A 25,872-nucleotide genomic window follows, 5' to 3' on the forward strand; every position below is an offset into this window, starting at 1 on the left:
TGGTAAAAGGGTACAAACTTTCTGCTCTAAGATGAATAAGATCTGAAGATCTAATGTAAAACACACTATTGTTGATAACGCTGTATTGTATAATTGAAATTTGCTAACAGAGTAGAACTTAAATATTCTCACCAAAAAAGATATGTGAGGTGACAGATAATTAACTAGATGGGGGAAATAATTTCACAATATGTCAATTATGCCTCAATAAACCTGAAATCAAACAAATCAAGTTCCTATATTGATTTTTTTAAAAAGAAAAACGGTAACAAATATTGTAGATATTACTCCAATTATATTGATAATCACTTTGAATGCCAGTGGTCTAAATGCACCAATCAAAAGACAGAGATTTTCAGAGTGGATCAAAAAACAAGACCCAATTATATGTTGTCTACAAAAAACCCACTTTAAGTATAAAGACATATATATATTAAAAGTAAAGAGATGGAGAAAAACATACCATGCTAACACTAATCAAAAGAAAGCTGTGTTAGCTATATTAATTTCAGACAGAGCAGACTTCAAAGCAAGGAAAGATATCATAGATAAAGAGAGGCATTATGTAATGATAAAGGGTTCAGTTCTCCAAGAAGACATAACCATCCTTAATTTGTATGCATCTAACAGAGCATCAAAATATGTGAAGCAAAAACTGAGCGAACTTCAAGGAGAAATAGATGAATTCACTGTTATAGTTGAAGACTTCAACACCTTTCTATCAGAGATGGACAGACCCAGCAGGCAGAAAATAAGTAAGGACATAGTTGAACTAAACAGCACCATCAATCAACTGGATATAATTGACAACTGTAGTTGACTTCATCCAACAATGGCAAAATATACATTCCTCTTAATCTCACATGAAACATTCACCAGGATAGGCCACATTCTGGGCCATGGAGCACATCTTAACAAGTTTAAAAGAATAGAAACCATACAATGTTTGCTCTCATGCCATAAAATAATTAAACTACAAATCAATAACAGAAAGATAACCGGAAAATCCCCAAATACTTGGAGATTAAACAACATACTTCTAAATAACACATGGGTCAAAGAGAAATTTAAAAATATTTTGAACTAAATGAAAATGAAGACACAATATTTGTGAGATACAGTGAAAGCAGTGCTTAGAGGGGAATTTTCGGCATTAAATGTATATATTAGAAAAGAAGAAAGAACTGAAATCATTCATCTAAGCTTCCCCCTTAGGATATTCAAACGAAAGATGAGCAAATTAAATCCAAAGTAAGCAGAAAAAAGAAATAACAAGAATTAGAGCAGAAATCAATGAAATTGAAAACAGGATATCAATAGAGAAAATCAACAAAACCAACAGTTGGTTCTTTGAAAAGATCAATAAAATTGATAAGCCTTTACCTAGGCTAACAAAGAAAAAGAGAGAGAAAACAAATTACTAGTGCCAGAAATGAAATAGGACATCACTAAAGACCCCATAAACAGTAAAAGGATAATAAAGGAACACCATAAACAACTCTGTGCCCACAATTTGATAACCTGGATAAAATAGACCAATTCCTTGAAAGACACAATCTGCCAAAACTCACACAAGAAGAAAAAGGAAATCTGAATAGGTATATATCTATTAAAGAAATTGAATCAGTAGTTAATAACCTTCCCAAACAGAAAGCACCAGGCCCAGATGGGTTCATGGCTGAATTCCACCAAATTAAAGAAGAAATTATACCAATTCTCTTTCAGAAGGTAGAGCAGAGGGAATACTTTCTAATTCATTCAATGAGGCCAGCACTACTCTAATACCAAAACCAGACAAAGACGTTACAAGAAAATAAAACTAAAGACAAATGTCTCTCATGAACATAGATGCAAAAGTCCTCAACAAAATATTACCAAATTGAATTTAACAATGTATAAAAAGAATTATACCCCATGACCAAGTGAGATTTTTTCCCAGGTATGCAAAGTTGGTTCAACATTTGAAAATCAATTAATGTAATGCCTCACATCAATAGGGCAAAGAAAAAACATGATCATATAAACAGATGTTAGAAAAATCATCTGAAAAAAAATCCAACGCTCATTTATTCATTTTTTTTGAGGAAGATTAGCCCTGAGCTAACATCTGCTGCCAATCCTCCTCTTTTTGCTGAGGAAGCTAACATCCATGCCCATCCTCCTCTACTTTATATGTGGGACTCCTGCCACAGCATGGCTTAACAACTGGTGAGCAGGTCTGCACCCAAGATCTGAACTGGCAAACCCTGGGCCACTGAAGCAGAATGTGCGATCTTAACCGCCATGCCACTGGGCTGGCCCCCAACACTCATTTTTGATAAACACTCTCAGTAAACTAGTAATAGAAGGGAAATTCTTCAACTTGATAGAGAATATCAACAAAAACCCTACAGCTAACATTGTAATTAATGATGAGAAATTAGAAGCTTTCCCACTAAGATTAGGAACAAGGCAGGGATGTTCCCTCTCAACACTCTTTGTTATGTTATTTATTTATTTATTTTTTGCCGGGGAAGATTCACACTAAACTAACATCTGTTGCCAATCTTCCTTGCGGGAGCCGTCAGCCTACAAGTTAAGCCTCTGCCTTGTGACACGGTCACTAAGAAATATGTAGCCCCCACAGATCTCTCTGGGAGGTTGGTGGTTGCCATGGACCATTGACTCAGGAGGCCGCTGGGGATAGCCTCCTTGAAGTAAAGAATTACAGAAGCTTGACTCCCCCCGGGCCTACACACAATCAATTGCTCTTAGGACTATTGTCTACCTTGCAATCAATTACTCTTAGGACTATTGTCTACCTTGCAAAAACCCACTTACGCAAGCCAAAAATATGTACTGGGACTGTTTCATGAAATCATCCTTGCATACCCTGAGCCCTATATAAATCATACATACACAAAATAAAGTTAGACTTGGACACCAAACTCCTTGTCTCACTGCCTCCTCCCTCGCCGACGCCGTCCATCCCTCAGAAGACCCTGTTCGGCTGGGGCTGGACCCTGGCACTTCTTCCTTTTTTTTCTTCCTTCCCCCACCCAAAGCCCCAGTACATAGTTGTGTATAGTTGTAATTTTTTCTGGTTCCTGTATGTGAGCTGCCACCACAGCATGGCTACTAACAGTGGTGTGGTTCCACGCCTGGGAACCAAATCCAGCTGCTGAAGTAGAGTGCACCAAACCTTAACCACAAGGCAATCAGGGCTGGCTGTCACCACTCCTTTCTACTATCACAATGGAAATTCTAGCTAATGCAATAAAACAAGAAAAGGAAATAAAACAACCTAAACTGATTGAGAAGGAAGAAATAAAACTGTTTTTGTTCACAGATGACATGATTGTCTATGTAGAAAATCTGAAAGAATCAATTTTTAAAAATCCCTGTAACTATTAAGTGATTATAGCAAGGTTGTAGAATATAAGGTTAATTTATGAAAGTCAATCCCTTTCCTATATATAAGCAATGAATAAGTGGAATTTGAAATTAAAAACACAATCCCATTTATATTAACACTCAAAAAATGAAATACTTAGGTTTAAATGTAATAAAACATGTCAAAGATCTATATAAGAAAAAGCGCAAAACTTTGATGAAAGAAATCAAAGAAAAACTAAATAAATAGAGAGATATTCCATGTTCATGGATAGGAAGACTCAATATTGTCAAGACATCAGTTTTTACCAATTTGATCTATACTTCCAATGTTACCTCAATCAGAATCCCAGCAAGTTATTTTGCGTATATCGACAAAATGATTCTAAATTTTATATGGAGAGGTAAAATCCCAGAATGACTAACATATTATTCAAGGAGAACAAAGTTGGAGGATTGATACTACTCAACTTCATGACTTACTCTGTAAAGCTACAGTCATCAAGACTATGTGGTACTGGTGAAAGAATAGACAGATCAATGGAACAGAATAAAGAGCCCAGAAATAGACCCAGGACAAATGAGCAAAGGCAACACAATGGAGCAAAGACAACCTTTTCAACAAATGGTGCTGGAACTACTGGACATTCGCATATAGCAACAACAAAATAAATCTAGACACAAATCTTATATCTTTCACAAAACTTAACTCAAAATGGATCACAGACCTAAATAAAAATGCAGAACTATAAAATTCGTAGAAGATTACATAGGAGAAAATCTAGATGACCTTGGGTTTGGTGATGACTTTTTAGATAAAACACCAAAGGCACAATCCATGAAAGAATCGATAAAACAGATTTCATTAAAATTAAGCTTATTTGCTCTGCAAAAGACATTGCAAGAGAATAAAAAGACAAGCCACAGACTTGGAGAAAATATTTGCAAAAGACATATGTGATAAAGAACTGTTATGTAAAATATTCAAAAATTCTTAAAACTCAACAATAAGAAAACAACCCAATTACAAAATGGGCCAAAGACCTTAGCAGATACTTCATCAAAGAAGATATACAGGTGGCAAATAAGCATATGAAAAAATGCTTCCCATCATATGTCATCAGGAAAATGTAAATTAAAACGAGATTCCACTACACACCTATTAGAATGGCCAAAATTCAGAACACTGACAACACCAAACGGTGTCAAGGATGCGAAGCAAGAGGAACACTCATTCACTGTTGGAGGGAAGGCAAAATAGTATAGCTACTTTGGAAGACAGCTTGGAGGTTTCTTATAAAACTAAACATACTCTTACCATATGATCTGGAAATCACACTTCTTGGTATTTATCCAAAGAAGTTGTAAACTTGTGTTCATAGAAAAACCTGCACATGGATGCTTATAGCTGTTTTATTTGTAATTGCCAAAATGTCATGTTCTTTAGGAGGTGAATGGATAAATAAACAGTGGTACATACAGGCGATGAAATATTATTCAGCACTAAAACGAAATGAGCTAGCACGTCATGAAAAGCCATGGAAGAAACTTGAATACATATTACTAAGTGAAAGAAGCCAATTTGAAAAGGCTATATACTGTATGATTCTAACTACATGACATTCTGGAAAAGCCAAAACTATGGAGACAGTGAAATGATCAGTGGTTGCCAAGGGTTAGTGTGGAGAAAGGGATACATAGGCAGAGCACAGAGGATTTTTAGGGCAGAGAAACCACACTGTATGATATTAAAATGGATACATGTCATCATACATTTGTCCAAACTCACAGAATGTACACCACCAAGAATGAAATCTGATGTAAACTATGGACTTGGGGCAATAATGATGTGTCAACGTAGGTTCATCAATTGTAACACGTGCACCACCCTTGTGGGATATTTTGATAATGGGGAAAACTATGCATGTGTAGGGGCAAGAGGTATATGAGAAATCTCTCTACCTTCTTCTCAATTTTGCTGTGAACCTAAAATGTCTCTAAAAATGTCTTAAAACACAGCAAAAAAGGCATTTTTATGACATGAACAGTCTCAAGAAAATTTACGTACTGTGTACCATTTATCAGAAAGCTATTATATAGTCCAACAAAGTGGAGGTGAGAAAGAAATGGTTCCAGAAAATGGGTGCTCCAACCTAAAAAGAAGTGAAGAGAATCCCAAAATAGTAATGAAGGTATATCCCAGGATGATAGCATGCCCCAACAGTAGAGGGCAACCACTCCTGCCTGCAACAGATCAGAAGGCTCCAGGAGTGATTTTTTAAAAACAGTTAAATTCATAGAATGTCTGTATGATTGGACTGTACTGAGGTGATTTATATAATTGATAGAGAGCTTTAGGTTGAATTCACAGTAATATAGAAAAATAAAATAAAAAATTAGACCATTATTATCTTCAAGGAAAACAAAAAATGTGCAAGAAAAGTATGTCACATTATCTTTTCAAACTTATATAGTGAAAAAACCTTCTCATGACTATAATACAAAGAGTGAAGAGTGATCTAACAAAATTTGAAATATTTTATATTGGAAAGTGGGGAAGACAACAGGAAGTGTTCACGTGTATAGCAGATACAGGGAATAAAAGAGTGACATAGCTTAAACTGGAAGAAATAAGTGAAAAACATGTACAACAATGGAGGCAAATACTGAAAGAATCAGCTAAAAAGAGTTGAATGTTGTTTCTGGGAGGGGGAAATGGGGTAGTGACAAGAGCACAGAGTTTTGTAAAAAAATAGCATACAACTGTTCGATTCTAAAGTATGTACATTAATGATAAATTTTTGCTTTTATGATCAATTTGATGAAAATTTAAAAGTATAAAAAACATATATCCTGTTTGTAATGTCTCCTTCCTTGATTACTGATGGAGTTGAGCATTTTTCATAGTCCCTATCCACAATGACTCTAGGCTGCACCATGTCACCTGCTTTGGGCCAATGGGACAGTAGAAAACTTGAGACAGCGTTTGTGTATTTCCACTTCTGCTTTTGGGCCCCTGCTGGTGGTTATTTCTCCTGAATTTCCCTCATGATATCTTATATTCATTTAGGTTTTGTGATGTCTTTTTTTAAGTTCATATTTGCATGAACTTTTTCTATGGGAATACTTTGAGAACTGATAGAAGTCCTTCCGGGGAGGATTCTTAGTTATTTTTTTTCTGCCAGGCACCTGTGAGCATTACCACCCATGACAACACAAATAAAATTCCATGGCTTAAGGAATTCTGGACAACCCAGAATATATAAAGTAGGGTCTCAAACATACCTCAGGGGAAATTCTTTCCCCCTCTCGCCCCATCCAGTTCCAAGGTTTAGAGATAGGAAAGTTCCCTTGCTGTCTCCTTTTGTGAGGCATATTTTAAAAACCTTTTTGCTGCGGGTATAACCCTTGGGGCCCTAGATATATTCAACAACATCCAATCTGATTTCACACATCTCATGGACCCTCGGCTTTACCTCCTGGCTGAAGCTCTAGGGCAAACACTGGTTTAAGAGCGTGCTTACATCTCTGGAGTCATTACTTCATTTTATTTTTGACCTCTGAGGATTTCCCTTACTTTTTTTCTGACTCATTCACACATTGTCAAAGATTAAAAAATATATATTTTATCTCTCTTTGTTATTTTATTGCTAGACAAATTTTCCTGGGTTTTGATTGCGCCCCCTGCCCTATATTTCAGAAAAAGAATTCCAAAGAGAGCATGTGATCTGGATCAGTACCTTAAGACAGATTAAATAATATTAGCCACTTCTTTTAAGCTTTCAGTTCTTGGGAGAATAACTTCAGAAATCCATTGAAAATTTCCAGAGTCAGTTTTTCCAGTGGCACAAATATAAACACTCTGCCCTCAAGAGACTTCTGTACCAGCACTTAGCCTTAGTGAGTGTGGAAGCTTCTTTGAGTGTAAGAGTGTTGAGGCATGTTAACTATCCAGCTTTGAACAACATCAGTTATAAAACTGATGTAATCTTGGAGATTATGCTAGACTCAAAAACTTTGATAATGACTTCTATAAGATATTTTTGAATGAAAAAGCTGATTATATACATAATAAGATGGAATTAACTTCATTCTTAAATGCCTATTGAGAATATTGGAACACTCTCTCCAGATCTGTGTGAGAATGCTTGCTTCCCCACAGCCTTGTCAACACAGGATGTATAGCATCTTACTGGCTAAAACTAATGCGCCTTTGATATAAGATGACAACCTGTGGAATTCAAAGCTCTGAAGAATGACTCTGGGGTTGTACGAAGTTCTTCTTTAATGACATAGTAATTTCATAAATATCTGGCCTTACGTAGAGTGAGGAGACATCTTACTGTCATCAGTATTTGTACCTTTACCAGTGGTTTCTGTTTTATTTTTGTTGAAGTAATTTAATTCCTGTCAACTTATGAAACAAAATAAGAGGGTGACTGAGAGGCTGTTTAAAAGCTGGAATGCTAGAGTCCATTAACTTCAGTTTGAACGCCAGTTTGCCCCTGCTAGCTGTATGAACAAAGGAAAATAACTCAACCTCTCTGAGGCTCAGAGATCTGAAATGCTTATGAATTTCTTATACCATCAACTTTAAAATAAAATACAATTTAGGAATAAGTCCTAAATTTTACTGAATCTAGTATATTAACAGATTACCTTGATATTTTTCTTCATACAGAGAAAATAAAGTTTGCAGAAGGAGCAAGAACAATTTTTACCTTTGTTCCTAAAGATTAATTATCAAAAAACAAGATAGACAAGTATATCTATATTGTTTCAAAGGCCTTTATCAATAAATTTGTATACTATATGTAAGAAATTTTTTCTATTTGTCAAATCTCCTCAACTTTGTCAATTTAGATTTTTCCCTCAAAGAGTCATTTATGAAGTATTTGTATACTGTCTAAAAATGATTCACAGCCTAAGTGGTATGATTCCCAACACCACAGGCTTAGGCAAGAATGCTATACAAATATAAATAACGGGGTTCCCTTCACAATGAGACTCTTTCATTAGTCCAACAGCCAGCATTTCCTAAGTTTGTAAACTTTTTGTAACTAATCATAGGTTGTGTGATAGCTTCTATTATTTGCCCAATAACAGCTCTTGTACGCCCCTCCTTCTTAGGAGCTATGCCAAAGTTTGATCACAGCTGTGAGCAATTTGAGTCAAAAAAGAAGATGATTAATTGGGGCAACCAAGTCATGGAGCATTGGGTGCCTGCCAGAGAATTGATAAAGGACTTGGATTAATACCTGGAAATCATAGTTTTATCTAATGCTTATAAAACCCAAGGCATAAAATATATAAAATATGACATGTTCCATGACTGCAATGATCCCTCCCAGCCAAAAAAAGAGTATTAAGACCTGTTTAAGTAGGCTACACTCAGCATGGCTGGCTCTTAAGGTGTGATGTCCCTCTGTGAGATAACTCCAGTAAAAATTGGATTTGGACCTTGATGATACGTACGAATTGACTATTTACTTTTTAGTGAGATAACCTTAAAAAATCTTACTGAAGGTACCCTTCTACAATATCAGAATGAGGTGAGCACTATTAAAAATTCACAAAATAGTCTAGTCCTTTGGCAGGTGAAGTCCTTGTTTTACAACTGTGGAGATTAGTCCAAATCTCATTTTGTTCCCCCATAGTGGTCCCATGTAACATCACCAAGTTAAACACGGTCTCGGCACTCCTCAATTCCCCATTTGAATTATACTCTTTACATACTGGATAAATTGTACTACAATCTAGATGTCAGCTATAGCCTGGAGGAGTTTGTTTGCCTCTCAATTTCATGTCTTGTAGAAAGTTCAATGCCATTTTCTAAATTTCTGCATACTCTCAGAGAGATCATAATCTTATGATCATCTCTGGCTTTACTTTCCTGTTTATTTTGAACTAGTGCATTCTATAAACTGTTTTACTATTCAGTGTATTTTTGCATAGCATCACTTATTTACTTACTCATTTGCCAAGTATTTATTGAGGGTCTATTGTATCTTAGGCCACATTATATGTGAGGCACTGGACTGGTTTTAGAGGAAACAATAGGCTAGTGTGTGGAGGAGACACTTGTTCAATAATCACACAAAGAAATAGAACATTGTGAATAACAAGTGCTATGATGGGGAGGATAAGTTTTACAAAAGCACATAATAAGTAGATTTTATTTAGTCTAGGAGGTTAGAGACAGCTTCCCTGAAAAACTGGCCATTAATATGTGATCCAAAAGAATTGTAGGAGTAAACTAAGCTAAGGGAGAGGATAAGAAAGTCCCATATTGCATCAGTGGTAATGACTTAAGCCTTAATGTAAAGGATTTAATTCCATGAGAGAGTTTGGAATATAAGAGTGATAAAGGACAACAGAAAAGGTACAGTTCATGAAGTGGAGGGATTCACTTTATATAGGAAAAGAGGCAACCCTCTCTTTCACAAAAGGAAAGGAGGATACCCCAAAGTTAGAGGTTCCTTGATTGGTATGTTAGGTAGGGGGGAGATAAGGAAGTTATCATCTGATGCAAATGGAGAATTCCATGTGGAAAGCTCTGTGGTTGGAAGGAAATCATAAAGGAGGATCATTTTGGCTGAAGTACACAAATCAGGAGGGATTGTGGTGTGAAATGACACTGGAAAAAATGGCAATGTCATAGAAGAAATTGTAGGCCCAAACAACAAGCAAAAGCTACTGATGCAATGGAGGTATTATCTAATCAGCTTTTCATTTCAAAACAGCATCTTACTTACCCCAATTTGGAGTGTAAGTGAGTGGAGAGGACAAGAATTAAAGTAGGCCATTGCATAGTCCACTTTGGGGTTGGAAAAAGCTTAGACTAGAGTGGTGGCAGTATTTGTGGAAAGGCATGGGAAATTTGACACATATTTAGGAGGTAAAATTGACAACTTTGTGATTAATTGAATATGAGGGTCAAAGTTTAAGGAAGAATCATGCACTACCCCTAAGTTTCTTCCTTTTATAAGTAGTTGGATGGTGATGCCATTCAGTCTCCAGTGTAAGAGGACCAAGTAGGGAGATCATGAATTTGATTTTTGACATGTATTTGAAGCATCTATAAAGAAGTGTCAAATAGGCATTTGGAATCATAGTCTAGAGTTCGAAGGAGAGTTTTGTTCTGTAGAAATAAAATTTTGAGTCACCGATGATGGGTGCTAATTGAAAGACTGAATGAGTATAACATCACTTAGCAAAAGAACAGAGAATAAGAAAAGAGAACTTAAGTTTTAGTTTTGAGGAACTTCAACATTTGGTGTCCAGGGAGCAGAAGAGTATGAAACTGCAAATAAGGCAGGCAGTGAGAAGTTAGAGCAGAGGGAAAAACGAAAATCCCACAACAACAGCAACAAGGGAGGGTAATGACTTCTAAGCCAAAGGATTAAAGTTTTTCAAGAAGGGAGTGGCCAACAAAGTCAATGCTGTGGAAATCTTGAATAAGGTAAGAATTTAAATTTTCCATTGGATTTAGTGAGATGACAATGATGGGAAGAGTCCAGATTAGAGTGAGTTGAGAAGTGTAGGGTATGAGAATAACAAAATGAGGACAATATTGCCAATTACTCTTCCAAGAAACTAAGTGATGAAGGAGAGAAGAAAGAGGGCAGTAGATGGTAGTGGCAGGTGGGGCAGAGGAAGGTCTTTTTTAATAGCGTACAGTACATGAGGCAGAAAGATCCACCTTACATAGGTGGAGAAACAGCCCTTTCTTTTTACAGAAGGGATGGAGTATAGTTCAAAGTTAGAGGTTCCTTGACTAGCATGTTAGGTGGAGAAGAAAAGGGGTAAGATGTTAGGGGGAGGTAAGGGAATTACCACCTGATGCTTTCTCTTTTCATCTAAAATGCCAAGTTATCTCTGATAAGTAGAGAGATGAGAAGGCTTGAGGCTTTGAGTAGACTGGAGGAGGTTTGAAATAGCTGTTGCAAAGTCTGTGGGCACTGTTGCGGGCCCCTTTGAGGTTGGAGTTTTTCATTTATGAATTGACCAATCCGCCCTGTTAACGGGACTTTCCCTGGTGGTAGTGAACTATAGGAATAGAGAAAACAGATGGTTGAGCTATAGAAGGTTGAGATTTAATTAAATCCCACACACACAAAAAGAATTGGTCTAGACAAAAAAACCCCTCAGCTTCCTTAATTTCTCCTATTCCCACCCATACATCCTCAAAAGCCCATTCATAAAAGGGCTTTGATTTGTGCATCAGACTTTTCTTAATTTTTGAGACAACAGAAGGTTTGCATTGTAGCAATGCAGCCTGTTAAAATTTGATTAGACATCTTTTCCTTAAAATGACTTCTTCTAACAACCTGTTCTGTCAGTTGGCTCTTCTCTCTTTTGCTTTCTCTACCTTCTCTTTTCCTCTAATTTCTGTTCATTTCTAATACAGAACCACTGAGCCATCCCTTTTGTTTCATTGCTTCTCATTGGAATTTCTTCCTCGTCCCATATATAGAGATAAGAAACACTTGGAAATAGATGGGAGTGAGTCCTTATTATTAAAGTTTTCTTAGATTACTTGGGGCTCCTAGGGGATTGTTATAGACTGAATGTTTGTGACTCTCACAAATTCATATGCTGAAGCCCTAACTCCCAATGTGTCTGTATTTCAAGAAAGGGCTTTTGAGGAGGTGATAAAGATTAAATGAGGTCTTAAGGATGAGGCTGTAATATGATCTTGCAAGTGATTTTACAAGAAGAGGAAGAGACACTGGAACTCTCTATCTCTGCCATGTGAGGACACAATGAGAAGGCAGCTGTCTACAAGGCAGGAAGAGTTCTCACCAGGAGCCAAATCAGCTGGCACCTTGATCTTGGACTTCTCAGCCTCCAGAATTGTGAGAAAATAAATTTCTGTCTGTGGCATTTTTTTATGGCAGCCAAAGTTGACTAATACAGGGATATTTGCAAAGGATCCCTGGAGATATGCCTTGATGACATCTTCATATTCTTTTCTTCTCCGAGAGCAACAACATTAAGGCACATCCTATTGGATTAATAAGCAGTGGGCTTTATGCGTGTGTAAGTAATTTGTAACTACTAAAAATACATCAAGGTTAAGTGAACTAAAGGTAATAATCACCTCTCTATGCTTAGAAATTAAGTACAGGGTTCCACATCACATTAGTGGACATTCCATCTTCACAATAAATATATTACTCATAGCTATGTAAAATGATGGCTAAGCATGTGAGCAAGGGAGTCAGATGGCTTGGTTTGAATCGAGTTAAATTCTATTTAACTTGTGGTGTCATCAGGGACAAATTACTTATCCTCATTTTCTTCCTTTGTAATTAAAGAATATAGTAATAATAATTACCTATATCAGTCAGAATGGAATAGGTTATGCGGCAGTAACAAATAACCCTCAAAATCTCAATGGCTTAGTACAAAGTTTATCTCTCACTCTCTCTGCATTTCCACTGTAAGGCAGCTAAGAACTGTGCTCCAGTGGTTCTCACTCTAAGAGACAGGCTAATAAAGTACCACTCTTTGGAATATTGCTAATTGTAATGGCAGAAGAGAGATCCTGACGAATTGCACATTGGCTCTTAAAGCTTCCACATAGACATGGCACTCATCACTTCTGCTTACAATTCATTGGCTAAAGGCAAGACATATGATCTTTAACTCAAAGTGGGGAGAGAAGAACAATCCTACCATGGCCCAGAATAAGAAATATTTGTGATCAGTTCTAATGAATATCACATTATCTCATATGATTTTTGTGAAAATCAGATAAGAAAAGGTATTCAAAGCACGAGGAGCAGTTCTTGATACAAAAAATGAGTGCACTAAATTCCAGCTACTGTTATTATCCAGTATTGAATTACACAGAAAACACTCTTACTGGGAAAAATGGCAACTATTTTTAGCCTTGCAGGGAAACTTTGACCCCAGCAAATATGAGAGAATACAGATGGGTTTAACAGAAAACCTCCTTTCTTTCTCCAGCTACCTTTATAATTTCCCAGATGAGAACTCAATCACCTGGCTGCAACAGATATTTTCATTGTCCTCCCCTGAAATTTGTTTCTTAGAGAACACAATATAGGAGGAATACAATGGAGATGCATTATTATGTTATCTGATTTTTGTAAGAGAGATGGCTTGACTTTTTTCTTTTAAGTCCAAGATTTTGTTTGTTTCTAGCTACATGGATTACTGCTTCTTTGTTGGGCTACATTAATATGTATTTGAAGGCCCCTTAAGTCCATACCTCTCATACATTAACATTATTTATAAATCTTGGCTTGCCCACGAATTTGATTCTTATCGGTTTCTGAGGTAGCAAATAAAATAGTGATGTGACTATTATTTTAAAGAAAAATATAAAACTAGTGGATTGCATATTGATACAATAGTTAAGCCAATTTGGTTCCAGCTCTTGATTTAACTAACTAGTTATACTATCTTGATCAAGTCACCTAAGCTCTTCTAAACTAAGATTCTGTATCTGAAGAATTAAGGGAGTTCATTTAAACCTCACTCACTTCCCCTCTACCATGTGGGGTGACAGGAGACGATATTTAAACTCTTCTCTAACTTCAAATATTAGTCCATGATGCTGAATCCTTGGCCCATGATTATACTAGCACACAATATGTAGAAATTAAATTAGATTCCTCAATGCCATTTCAAGTCTATTTTCTAGAAGTTCAGTTGATTGGAATGAATTTAATTGCTCAATTGTTTGACTTTTATTATTCAAGTGAAGCCAAATTTCACAATTCTGTGCAATTCACTCATCAATAATTATTAGCAACATCATTTGAAATATATTCTGTCTGCAATTAAAAAGAAAGTAACAAAGTCAAAGAATGAGGATGATTCATCCAAACCGTTGAAGCTTGATTAATTGTTTGTCAGAGGCATTCTCATCAGAAATCTAATGACTATAGATTCCAATGATATTCATTTAATTTCTCAAGTCTCTATTTACCACATTGTTTTTTAAACAATGACATTAGTCTTTTTTTTAACTTGGAAATTTGGTCAAGAGCTTATGCAGATGGTTTTTAAGTTAAAGTAGAACCAATTCCAATAAATTCTCAAAATCTCTTTTCAGCATTGAAATTATTTTTTTATCTTTAATAGAATTTCTATACAATAGAAATTTGTAATAAGTCACTTTTAATTCATGGTAAACTTTTTGCAATTAACCAACCTAAGAATTTATGTACAGAAAGAATTGTTTATCATGATAAAGCACTGCAGGAAATTTTCTCCCACAATGCCTATTTTCATGAATTTATCTTCTAGAGTCACATAACAGTGCATGAGAAAAGGATTCATACGGCCTAATTAATTTAGTTTGTGTGGCAGACACTCTTGATTGTCTAGCATAATAAATAGACATCTCGACCTTCCACCCCTGCCTTTTTTCTCACTGTAAAGGATAAAAATACCAGAAAATCAGTTTACTGACCTTCATGAAGGTAGAGGTAGCCATATGACCTGTGTTCAAGCAATGATATGTAAAAGGTTGTATGCCAGTATTCTTCTAGGAAAAGTTTGCTTTTCTGATAAAAGAGACATGTGGCAGTACAAGCCATTTTCCTTCTTCCTATATTGATCATGGACTTCATGATGGAGCTGTAGAAATTCCATTGTCAAAATATGAAGACCAAAGGCCAAGATGGTGAAGCACAAAAAGAAAGAATCTGGGTCCTTAATGACAATGAGGGGCAGCTGAACCAACACTACCTACTATTATCACCTCTGAACATCTTGGGTGAAATTTGCATTTCTTTCAGCCAAAAGCATCTCTTGCCAATCCAGTTGGCATGTTAGTTTGTGTTGCTTGCATGATTCAAAAAATTTTATGCTCCATCTTTCACTCACTAAATTTATCATTCTTTCTAAGGAACATTTTAATTAAAAATATGTTTGTATAATCACTGGAACAAAAAGTCCTTAAGAAATTACTAAGATCTTTGTGCTTTCACATAGAAGCTAGAACCCCTCAGACAGGATTATTTCACTCTAGGTTTAAAAGGAAAAAATATTCTACATCCCTTAACCCCTTCCAGTGGCTTTCGGCAACATTAAGATTATGGAAGAGGAGGTGAAGAACAGCCCAGAAAAACTTCAATTGACTTCCGGCAGTTACCGTAAATCCTAAGAGAATGATATAAAGTCAGGCAGTGTGAATTTAATAGCATCTCTGGGCATCCTGGGAATCTCCCACAGTGTCTCAATATGGCAAGCAGTTATTTGTTGCTAATGCCCTTTATGCTTCCACTAATTTTAACTCTGGACTGTCCCTTAATTATTTTCTCTGGAGTTGTTTTGCTCATCCTTCATGAGACATATCCTATGAGTGAGATATGAAAACCAGAGGAGTGAGATATGAAAACATCACAATGAATAAAAGTGAGAGAGAAAGGAAAAGGGCAACACTCAGGGTCACATCAGCCATGTTTAACATTCAATTTAACACATAATCTAGTCAGGCACGCATATATCTGATGTGATAAGTTGTATGGAAAAGCAGATTCTCCTTGTTCCAAATACATGACTGAGAAAACCTATAGGAGAACCTCACATTATTCTGATTTAACTTCCCTGGGATCTTCTGTAATTTTTCCCTCAGAATCAATAGGGCAATCTGATAATAATGAAATCTGGACTATATTAAAAAGAGTAACCTGGGCTGGGAATAAGGTGATAACCGTCAGAAAAGTGGGTTCAGATTTCCCAAGAAAACTATCTACCAATAGCCACATTTTGTAAATGTGACAAGGAACCAAATATATGTGTTCACAAAGTTTCACTGATGTGACAGATTTAAAAAGAGCATGAGTTATGTTTTTTTGATACTTTTCTTTCCCAAATTTGCTATTTTGTGGAACAGTGCTACTTAAGCCCTGTGAAGGAAAATATGTTTTAATATTTTCTCTCGGAGTCAGCAATAGTGATTTTGTCCTATATTCATTTTTACTCCGCCAAAACCTTCCACACTGAAGAAAATAAATAAACATATTTACATAATCTGAACATACTATGTAAAGATATGTTGAGTACGAATAGAAAGACACATCAGATATACAGATAGGAATGGATGTGGCACAAAATTCTCCCTTTTCCAAGGAGGTCATCAGGTATCATTCTCTTTGAGTGGCAGAATGAAAAAAAAAAATGGCAGTCAGAGAGTTCATTGGAGGCTATGCAAAATATGAGCCATGTGGTAGATGCTAAAAGCAGTTTTCGAATAGCTTAATGAAGGAACGAATGAAGTGGCATTAATAGTTGAATGAAGAGAAATTAAAACTATAACTAGCCTTATCATTTTGGGGAATTAAAGAAATCTTATTTTAAAGAGCTAGTTTTCCTTGTAGAATTATAGAAGAAACCATGAACACTATGAATTGTGCTCCACGATTAAAATACAGACATAGATGTTTATTAAAATACAGACATAGATGTTTATTAAAATACACATTTATTTAGCTTATAAAAGATATGGTTGTGTTCACCTGGACAGCAATGTGAAAGGAGGGATGTTCCATGTGAGTTTGAGAAGAAGGTGTATTCTGCTATTGTTGAATGAAATATTGTATAGATGTCAGTTAGATCCAGTTGATTGACAACGCTGTTGAGTTCGACTATGTTCCTGCAGATCTGCCTGCTGGATCTGTTCATTACTGATCGAGGGGTGTTGAAGTCTCCAGCTATAATAGTGGATTCATCAGTTTCTCCCTGCAGTTCAATTAGTTTTTGCCTTACATATGTTGATGCTCTTTTGCTAGGTGCATGCAGATTAAGGATTGTTATGTCTTCCTGGAGAACTGACCCCATTATCATTATGTAATATCCCTCAATCCCTGATAATTTTCCTTGTGTTGAACTTTGCTCTTAGAAATTAATATAGCTACTCCAGCTTTCTTTTGCTGAGTGTTAGCATGATATATCTTCCTCCTTCCCTTTACTTCTAATCTATATTCATCTTTATATTTAAAGTTGGTTTCTTGCAGACCACATATAGTTGGGTCTTGTTTTTTTAAATCTACTTTGAAAATTTGTCTTTTACTTGGTGTACTTAGACCACTGATGTTTAAAGAAATTATTGATGTAGTTGAATTCATATCTACCATGTATTTCTTATACTGTTTTCTATTTCTCATCCTCGTTCTTTGTTATTTTTGTCTTCCACTATTTTTTCTGCCTTTTGTGCTTAAATTGAACATTTTATATGATACCATTTTCTCTCATTTCTTAGCATATCAACTATACTTTTTAAAACTTATTTAGTGGTTGTTCTAGAGTTTGCGATATACATTTACAACTAATCTAAATCTACTTTCAATTGACATGACACCACTTCATGATGAAAGCGCCTTACAATAACAATGTGTGCCTAATTCCTCCCTCCTGTCTCTTGCATCATGGCTCTCATTCATTTTACTTATCCACAAAGTATAATTATTGAAATGTTGCTATTATTATTTTGAACAAACTGTTATCTATTAGTCACTTAAGAATAAGAAAAATAGAAGTTTTTATTTTATCTTCACTGATTCCTTCTCTAATACTCTTCCTTTCTTTATGTAGATCCAAGTTTCTGACCTATATCATTTCTCTTTTCTCTGAATAACTTTTAAAAGAATTTCTTGCAAAGCATGTCCACTGGCAACAATTGCCTCAATTTTCGTTTGTATGAGAAAGCCTTTATTTCTCCTTCACTTTTGAAGGATAATTTCACAGTATACAAAATTCTAGGTTGGTGGGTTTTTTTTTTTTTAACCAGCACAATAAATATTTCACTCTCTCTGTTCTTGCTCACATGGTTTCGAGAAGTCAGAGGTAATTATTATCTTTGTTCTTCCATAGGTAAAGTGTTTTTTCCATTTGGCTTCTTTTAGGAATTTTTATTTATTTTTGTTTTTCTGTAGTTTGACTTAAATACGTCTAGGTGCAGTTTTTTTGTTTTTGTTTTTTTGCATTTATTTTTCCTAGTGTTCTCTGAGCTTCCTTGATCTGTGGTTTGGTATCTGACATTAATTTGGGGTAATTCCTAGTCATTATTATTTCAAATATTTCTTCTGTTCCTTTTTCTCTTTCTTCTCCTTCTGGTAGTCCTCTTATGTGTATGTTACATCTTTTGTAATTGTCTCACAGTTCTTTGGATATTTTGTTCCATATTTTTCAACCTTTTTTTCCTTTGTTTTTCAGTTTTGGAAGTTCCTAGTCACATATCCTCAAGGACACTGATTCTTTCTTTAGCCATGCCCATTGTACTGATGAGCCCATCAAAGGCATTCTTCATTTCTCTTATGGTGTTTTTTATTTTTATCATATGCTAAGGGCTCTAATGGAAGTAGTAGACAACATGCAAGAAGAAATGGGTAATGTATGAAGAGAGATGGAAATTCTAAGACTCAAAAAGTAATGCTAGAAATAGCTGGTTTTGATATTGTACCAATTTTAATTCTCTATAAATTAACATAAATTCAATAGACTATCAGCTAATAGATTTTTTTCCAGTAAGGTAAAAATCATTCTAAATTTCATTGTAATAATTTGGACTCTGGCATATGATTATTTGGGCTGGAAGATAGAAATTAGGCAAATATCCCAAAATATAGAAGAAAAAAGGAAATATAATGACCTCTTTGTCATATTACAGATAACCATATGCTTTTCCCTGTATTTCCTCAGTTTGGAGAAGATGGATTTTGGACTCAGCAGGAAACCAATGGGTATGATTTGAAGTCTGTGTGCCCTTCGAGTTTACAAGTTTTGCACACAAATTAGGTATTCAATAGTCAATAAATTTTTAATGTTGTGGTCCACAGTAATGGTCAGGTCACATATTGCTGCCAAGACTCTACAATACTCAAACTCAAAATTTTCATATTATTATCTTAAACAAAAGTTCCATTTGTGTTCATTGTACCCACTGATGATGATTCTCTGCTTCCCTCAACTTCCACTTCATGATTCACCCTCTAGCTCTGAATAACATTGCCTTCATTTATGCTTGTGTTCATCATATAAGAGTTAGATTTATTACTTTTTAATTATTTTACTGAATGGGAGACTTTAACATGATGATTCTAAAATGCACTTGTTTCTCAAGGACTTTACAATTTAAAATTTTACTTGCTTAAGCTACAAGTTAAGGCTGGTTGAGCTAGCATCTGTCTCTAGGTTTCCATGGATCTACCTTTTTTAATGCATGCATTTTGTCAATAAAGAAATGTTGGACCTAGTGAAGATGCACTTTGTAGCATGTAGGGTGGATGAAAATGTTTACATAGATGTTCCATTTTATCCTAATTAAAGTGTCCTTCAACATATATAAAGATATATTTCAGAATAAAGAACAAATGGATAGAAATAGAAAATATGACAGAAAAGAAAAAACAAAAAGATAAATCTAGGAAGTCCAATAGTCTAGTAGTAAGAGTTTCAGACATTGATAATTAATACTACGGAGTGGAGGAAATAAATGGATAAATAGTAGGAGAAAATTTTCTTTAATATCAATATATGTTCTCAACTGAAAGTGCCCTCTGATAGAAGATAGGAATAATGAAATAACTTATACCTGGACTTGTGATATATTTAGACACCAACGAAAATTAAGAGAGTCTCAATCTTTTCAGAGACAGAATGAACAAGAGTCACACTGTGTGTGTGTGAGAGAGAGAGACAGAGAGAGAAAGACAGAGACAGACAGAGACATCAAAAGAGTGAGTTTAATTTAGAGGAATCAGATAGGAATCAGATTTTACAAAAGCATTATTGCAAGTTAGAACATTATGCAACAAGGCCTTCAACACTCTGAAATTTAAAATAAACTTACAATTTTATATGTAGACAAATTATCCATGAAATAGCAAACTAAGAAACTTGTAAGAGCTCGGAAATTTTGATAACCATGCACCCTATATGAAAAAAAGGGGCTGTTATTTCCAGAAATATGGAAGAGTAGTGACACTGACCAATTCGCACACTGTAAACAAATAAAATGTTGACTAAAATAAGTGAAAAAATTTTTTAAATGCATTTATGAGCTGGAAAAGAAATACCCTTTAGTTTTTAAGAAATAAATGGAAGGTGGAACTTGAAGAGGTAGGTAGTGCACTGTTGTACTAAGAACACTTGACGGACCCAGGTGATTGGGGCAGCATGCAGAGTCTCTCGGTGGGCAGGGGAGAGGACGCAAATGCAAAATCTGCCACTTGAGAATTAACAATTACAAGCCGTCCCTCACATAACCTAAATTCATACTAGTTGGTCCAAAAAGTCTCAAGCTCATATTTACTTTAAAGTGATGTTTTGTAGGTGGGTTCCTTGGCAGAAACAAATACAATTCATTTCTGGGGGACTGAAGCTTCAATGCATGCTTCAAAGTTCTAAGGAATATTAACTCAGAGTAAAAAATAAAAATACCCACAAAGAAACAAGAAACAATGAGCAGTAGCTAGAAGAAACAACAAATAGTAGAATCAGAATGATACTGACTTAATATATTGGGATTTTTAGACATGTATTATGAAATGTGTATTTGATATGTTTAGAGTAATAAAACAGGAGATTAAAAGTATGAGCTAGGATATAGGAACTATTAAAAATGACATAGAACTTTAGAAATAAGACCAAATAGAATTTCTCGACATGAAAAAGAATTGAAAATAAAAATACAATTTTAACTTTAAAAAGTTAGTTTAATAGTCAATTTAAATACAGAACCAGGCAACAAGGAGAAGAACCAGAAGAAATGACTCAAGGAGAGGCATGGAAAGACAAAAAGATGGAAAATATGTAAAAAGATATGGAGCACAGATGAAAAGATCTACCATATTTCTACTTAGAGTTCCAGAAGGAGAGAAGAGAGAGATTGGTATGAGAGAACATTTGAATACACTTGATTATAATTTCCCAGAAATTAAAGACAAAAGTTCTTAGATTTCAGAAGTCCAGTGAACTCCAAAGGACTAATTTCATGGTGACTGGCTACCAGGGGGCAATTTATCTAATTATATCAATTATAGATATCAATTTATATTTATAAATATGAATATCAATTTATATAATTATATTAAGTTAAAATAAGAAAAATTGTATAGTTATCTAATAGATACAGTTAAAGTTAATAAAAATGAATTCCATGTCAATATAATAACTCCTAGCAAATCAGAATAGGAGAAAATTTTCTTCATCTGACAAAGGTCATATACCAAAAACTTATGACAAACATAGGAGGGAAGAGAAGGTGGGGGATTTGGTGAGAAGTGCCAAATTGCTTATATTTTATCAGAGGGAGGAAGAGGGAGGGGGGGGAGAGGGAAGGGGTGAGGGAGATTGAGATTGTGACTGTCTAAAGAGGATAAATCATGACATAGGGGCTATTACAATAAAGTGAGAAAACCCAGAAAAGATAAAAGCAGGACTTTTGACAGCAGTTTCTTCAGGGATGGGGCTGAGTGGAAAGAGGAGGAGATACATTTCATTTTGTGCTCTTTTCAATATTGGATATTTTCCCCTCACACACATGCATGTCTTTTTTTTTTTCCCCCAAATATAATCATCTTACTGAATGAGCTGGACTCCACATGGTGCTGTCTCCTACTATCCTTTCAAACCTGCTCCATGAGTTTCCTTGCCCTGGATGAAATCTCAGGAAGGTGCCAGAACTTCTCCAGTCCCTCCCTCACAAGCACAGTCTCTTACCAGTCATTTACATTTTAAGGCCGTCTAATGTTATAATCCAAAACTTCACTTAAGTTAAAGCTTCTCCCTACCCTCTCCTGGCTTAGGGTGTGGAATTGTCTGCTGAATATATCCCTTTAGGTATAGTAGCGGACATGTGAACTTTTTGTCTCTCTGGCGTCTCTCCTCATTCTAGTATAAGAAGCTTCTTTTTTATGAGATCTCTCATTACGTGTGATATGAGTGGAGCTAACCATACTCTTAACCATGATACACGAGTCAGCCCAGGTTTGACCTCAGGGAGTACTTTACCTCTTTCATCACTGATTGGTTGAGAGATGGAGCTGATTAAAGCTAAGCCAATTGGAGCCCCTCCTGGATCTTTGCTGCTGAAACTATCCACTGGGGTTACTGAGCTGGTAGGATGGAAATGAGTCCAGAGACTGAAAGCCATCTTGTTCATCACAGAGACTGACAGACGAAGAGTCCTCCACATCAGTTGAGCTAATGTTCCCAAGACTTCCTAGTGAATTCATTTTTCACTCATGAATTCATTTGACATAGATTTTACAACTTCCACTTGAAAAAGGAATGACAGATGCCCTATAGGAAACTTAAAATCCTCAAACATGCTTAAAATGGAATTATTTTTAATTCTCCTTCTACTTTCATTCTTTCTATCTCTACCAACATCTGTATTTTCACATCAGAAACCTGGCACTCAACTCTTTCCTTGTCCCCTACATACAACAAACCTCAGTCCTGTCTGTTCCTCTTCCTAAATATCTCTAGAGTCCTTCCTTTCCGTTCTTTTCATGCCCTAGTCCAAGCCCTCATGCTCCTTCTGTCAGACCTTACAATAGCCTCCTTTTCTGATCTTACTTGGTTTAATCTGCTCAGCCACCAAAGTAGTCATTCCAAAACACAAATCTGGCCTCACTGCTTCCCATTTAAAAGCACCTCGAACCTGCCAAATGGCAAATGGTTTCTAAGATAAGGTCCAGCCTCCTCTTCAGCCAACAAAGCCTTCCACGAGCAGGTCTTGCCTACCTCTTGTCTCCCACCTCCTTCCATCAATTTCTGTTGGTCATCCCCTATACAGATCAATTACATGGTTCATGCTCCCTCTGCTCAGAATGCCTCTCTTCTACCCTTTTTCACCTCTGCTTAGGCCTTGGCTCTTCCAGGAAGCCATCTTCAGTTCCTAGGTGACGCCAAGTGCCTCTCATTTATGATCCGATCATAGCCAGTAAGTACCTTTTTGCATATTCTATGAAAATTCTTTTTTCATCTGTTTTCCATGCATGTGTTTTATAATATAACATTAAAAAATCATGAGCAAAAAAAGAAAAACAAGTTAGATGTACATTTTTGTAATGATTTGGAAATATACTCTAGGTAAAATAAGTGAAAAAAGGAAGCTGTAGATGAATGTGTGTATATAATACGCTCCCATTCATAAATTTGTTCTGGCAGCATGTAAAAAAGTTGAAAACTGGGAAGAGAGAATGAGGGTTAGAGTGACATATACTTTACATTTTTCTGCCTTTTGTCATGTTTGTATCTTTTTCATTGAGACAATATTGATATCATAATAAAGTACCACAATAAACATCATCTGTAACCCCCTTTCTCCCATACCTGGAATTATTGTTCCAGCTCTCTATTCACTTTTTAAAAAATGTTATATCCCTATTGTTCTCAGAATTCTTTCTTTAATATTGGGGATCATAGACACTAGGCATTTTGCAATAGGCAGAACAGTCTACAAAACAAGCAGTTGCTCACCCAAAATGCCCATAGCACCTCCAGTGAGAAATCATGGTTTCAGCTTAAGGATGGACTTTGCTGGTTTTCCTGGTCACACTGTTTCTTAATCTGATGTCTCTCTCTCTTTTTGTTTCTTTTTTAGTTTTGCTAGACCATATCTTCCAGTCATTTTATTTTTCAGGAAAAGAGTGCATCTAATGTATTTTCCAAATCCTTTTCATGTTTAAGAATCTCTTTTTTTAACCCATGATTAAATGGGTCTAGAATTCAAGGTTCTAAATCCTTTGCCCTCATACTTTTGAAGACATTTCATCATTGCCAACTAGCATCCCCTGTTGGAAAAAATAAAAGTCTAATTCTCCTTCTTTATTATGTAACCACCTTTTTTCTAGGATGCTATCTTTTGAGTTCAGAAATATCCATAGCATGTGTCCAAATATGGTTCTTATTTTGTTATTTCTTTTTGGTATTTAGAATCTGGTTTTTTGAACTTTTATATTCCTATTAGAAAGAATAAATAAAAATAACAGGAGCATGAAAATGTCTTGGTCTTCAATGCTAGAGTGTTAGGGAAAGGAGTGATCAGGAAAGTAACTAGATAAGATTAAAAGTAGTTATTTTTTAAATTTCTTTTTAGACCAGTAATACTTAGTCTTTTATGGGTAAGAATTTTACTCCTCTTAGAATGGGAGTTTCCAAAAGTAATGGACTATTTTTTGTAATTTATTTAATTGCCCAGAGATGCAATTGAGAAAATTATCTGACACAACCAGCAGTGCCTTGGTTTCATATAGGAATGGATAAATCTTCTGCAAATTAGCCTACTTGCACAAAAGAATTAATGGAGATTTGAAGTCTTCTGTAATAATACTTTTAATTCAGTCCAGCTATCTTTACCAAAGCAATTTGGAGATAATTTCAGAAATTTATTCAAATAAATGAAGGTTCAACTGGTTATCATTTGTGTGATAAATCCCATCACCAGAAAGCCACCCATTTCTACTTGCTTCCTAATAAGCACATATCACTTTATTAATATTCATCCATTCATTTGTCACATTCTGGGGAGAATGAAATAAATCCTTACATCCCCTTTTTATAGAGGACGGGATTGAAATCCAAAGGAAAATAAACAATATACTGGTTTTCATTAATTTATTTATTCATTCAGACAACATTTTTTGCACTCTTACTAAAGCCAGGCACTACCACAGGTACTGATAATACAAACATAACCAGGGATTTCTTTCAGTGTACCGTGTAAGACAGGCATATAAAGAAATCATTGCAATACAATGCCTACAGAGTATTTCCAAATTAAACAGAAATTTCCCTAGTATAAAAATATTTGGTATCCTAGTTTATGAGTCTCTCTCTTTTGATTCAAGGGTCTCCACGTTTTCTATTTGTCACATGTTCTTTCTTCTTCCCAACCATCTTTCACAGCGATGCTTCTAAAACTCAAGTCTAATAATGCTCTCAATTGATAGAAACACTGAAATCATTCTCTGAACTCTAGGAAAAAGACATGTTAGATCACACACAAAGCCCAATCTCACTATTTGTTCAATCATATCCCTTTAATATCTCTTTTAGTATCTCCACCTCATTCAACACTAAAATAATATCAAAAAACCTACTAATTCCCTCCAACTCCCCAAATATTATATTTCTGTGGCTTTGAACACGTTTCTATTTACCTAGACTGTGCCTCCTGTACATCCTCTGAAAGCTCTTTTTAGCTGTTAACCCCACTTAATAAAGTCTTATGTAATCTCTAAGGAAAGAAGTCACCACCATCTCTCTGTCCTATGACTGTGTCTTGTTTTACCACTGTCATAGTCTTTATCATTCTCTATTGCGTTTATTTACATATGTGTCTCCTATCAAAGTGGTGAATTCCTTGAAATAATAAAGGCTTTTTTTATCTTTTTATACTCATTACCTATGAATGTACTGAGACATGGTAGATGATTTAAAAAATTATCAAACAACTGAGTTCTCAACAAGAATACTATGAGATGGGAATATGGAAGATTGGCTTTCTTT

This window comes from Equus przewalskii, chromosome X (assembly GCF_037783145.1).
Source record: "Equus przewalskii isolate Varuska chromosome X, EquPr2, whole genome shotgun sequence".
Lineage (NCBI taxonomy): Eukaryota > Metazoa > Chordata > Mammalia > Perissodactyla > Equidae > Equus > Equus przewalskii.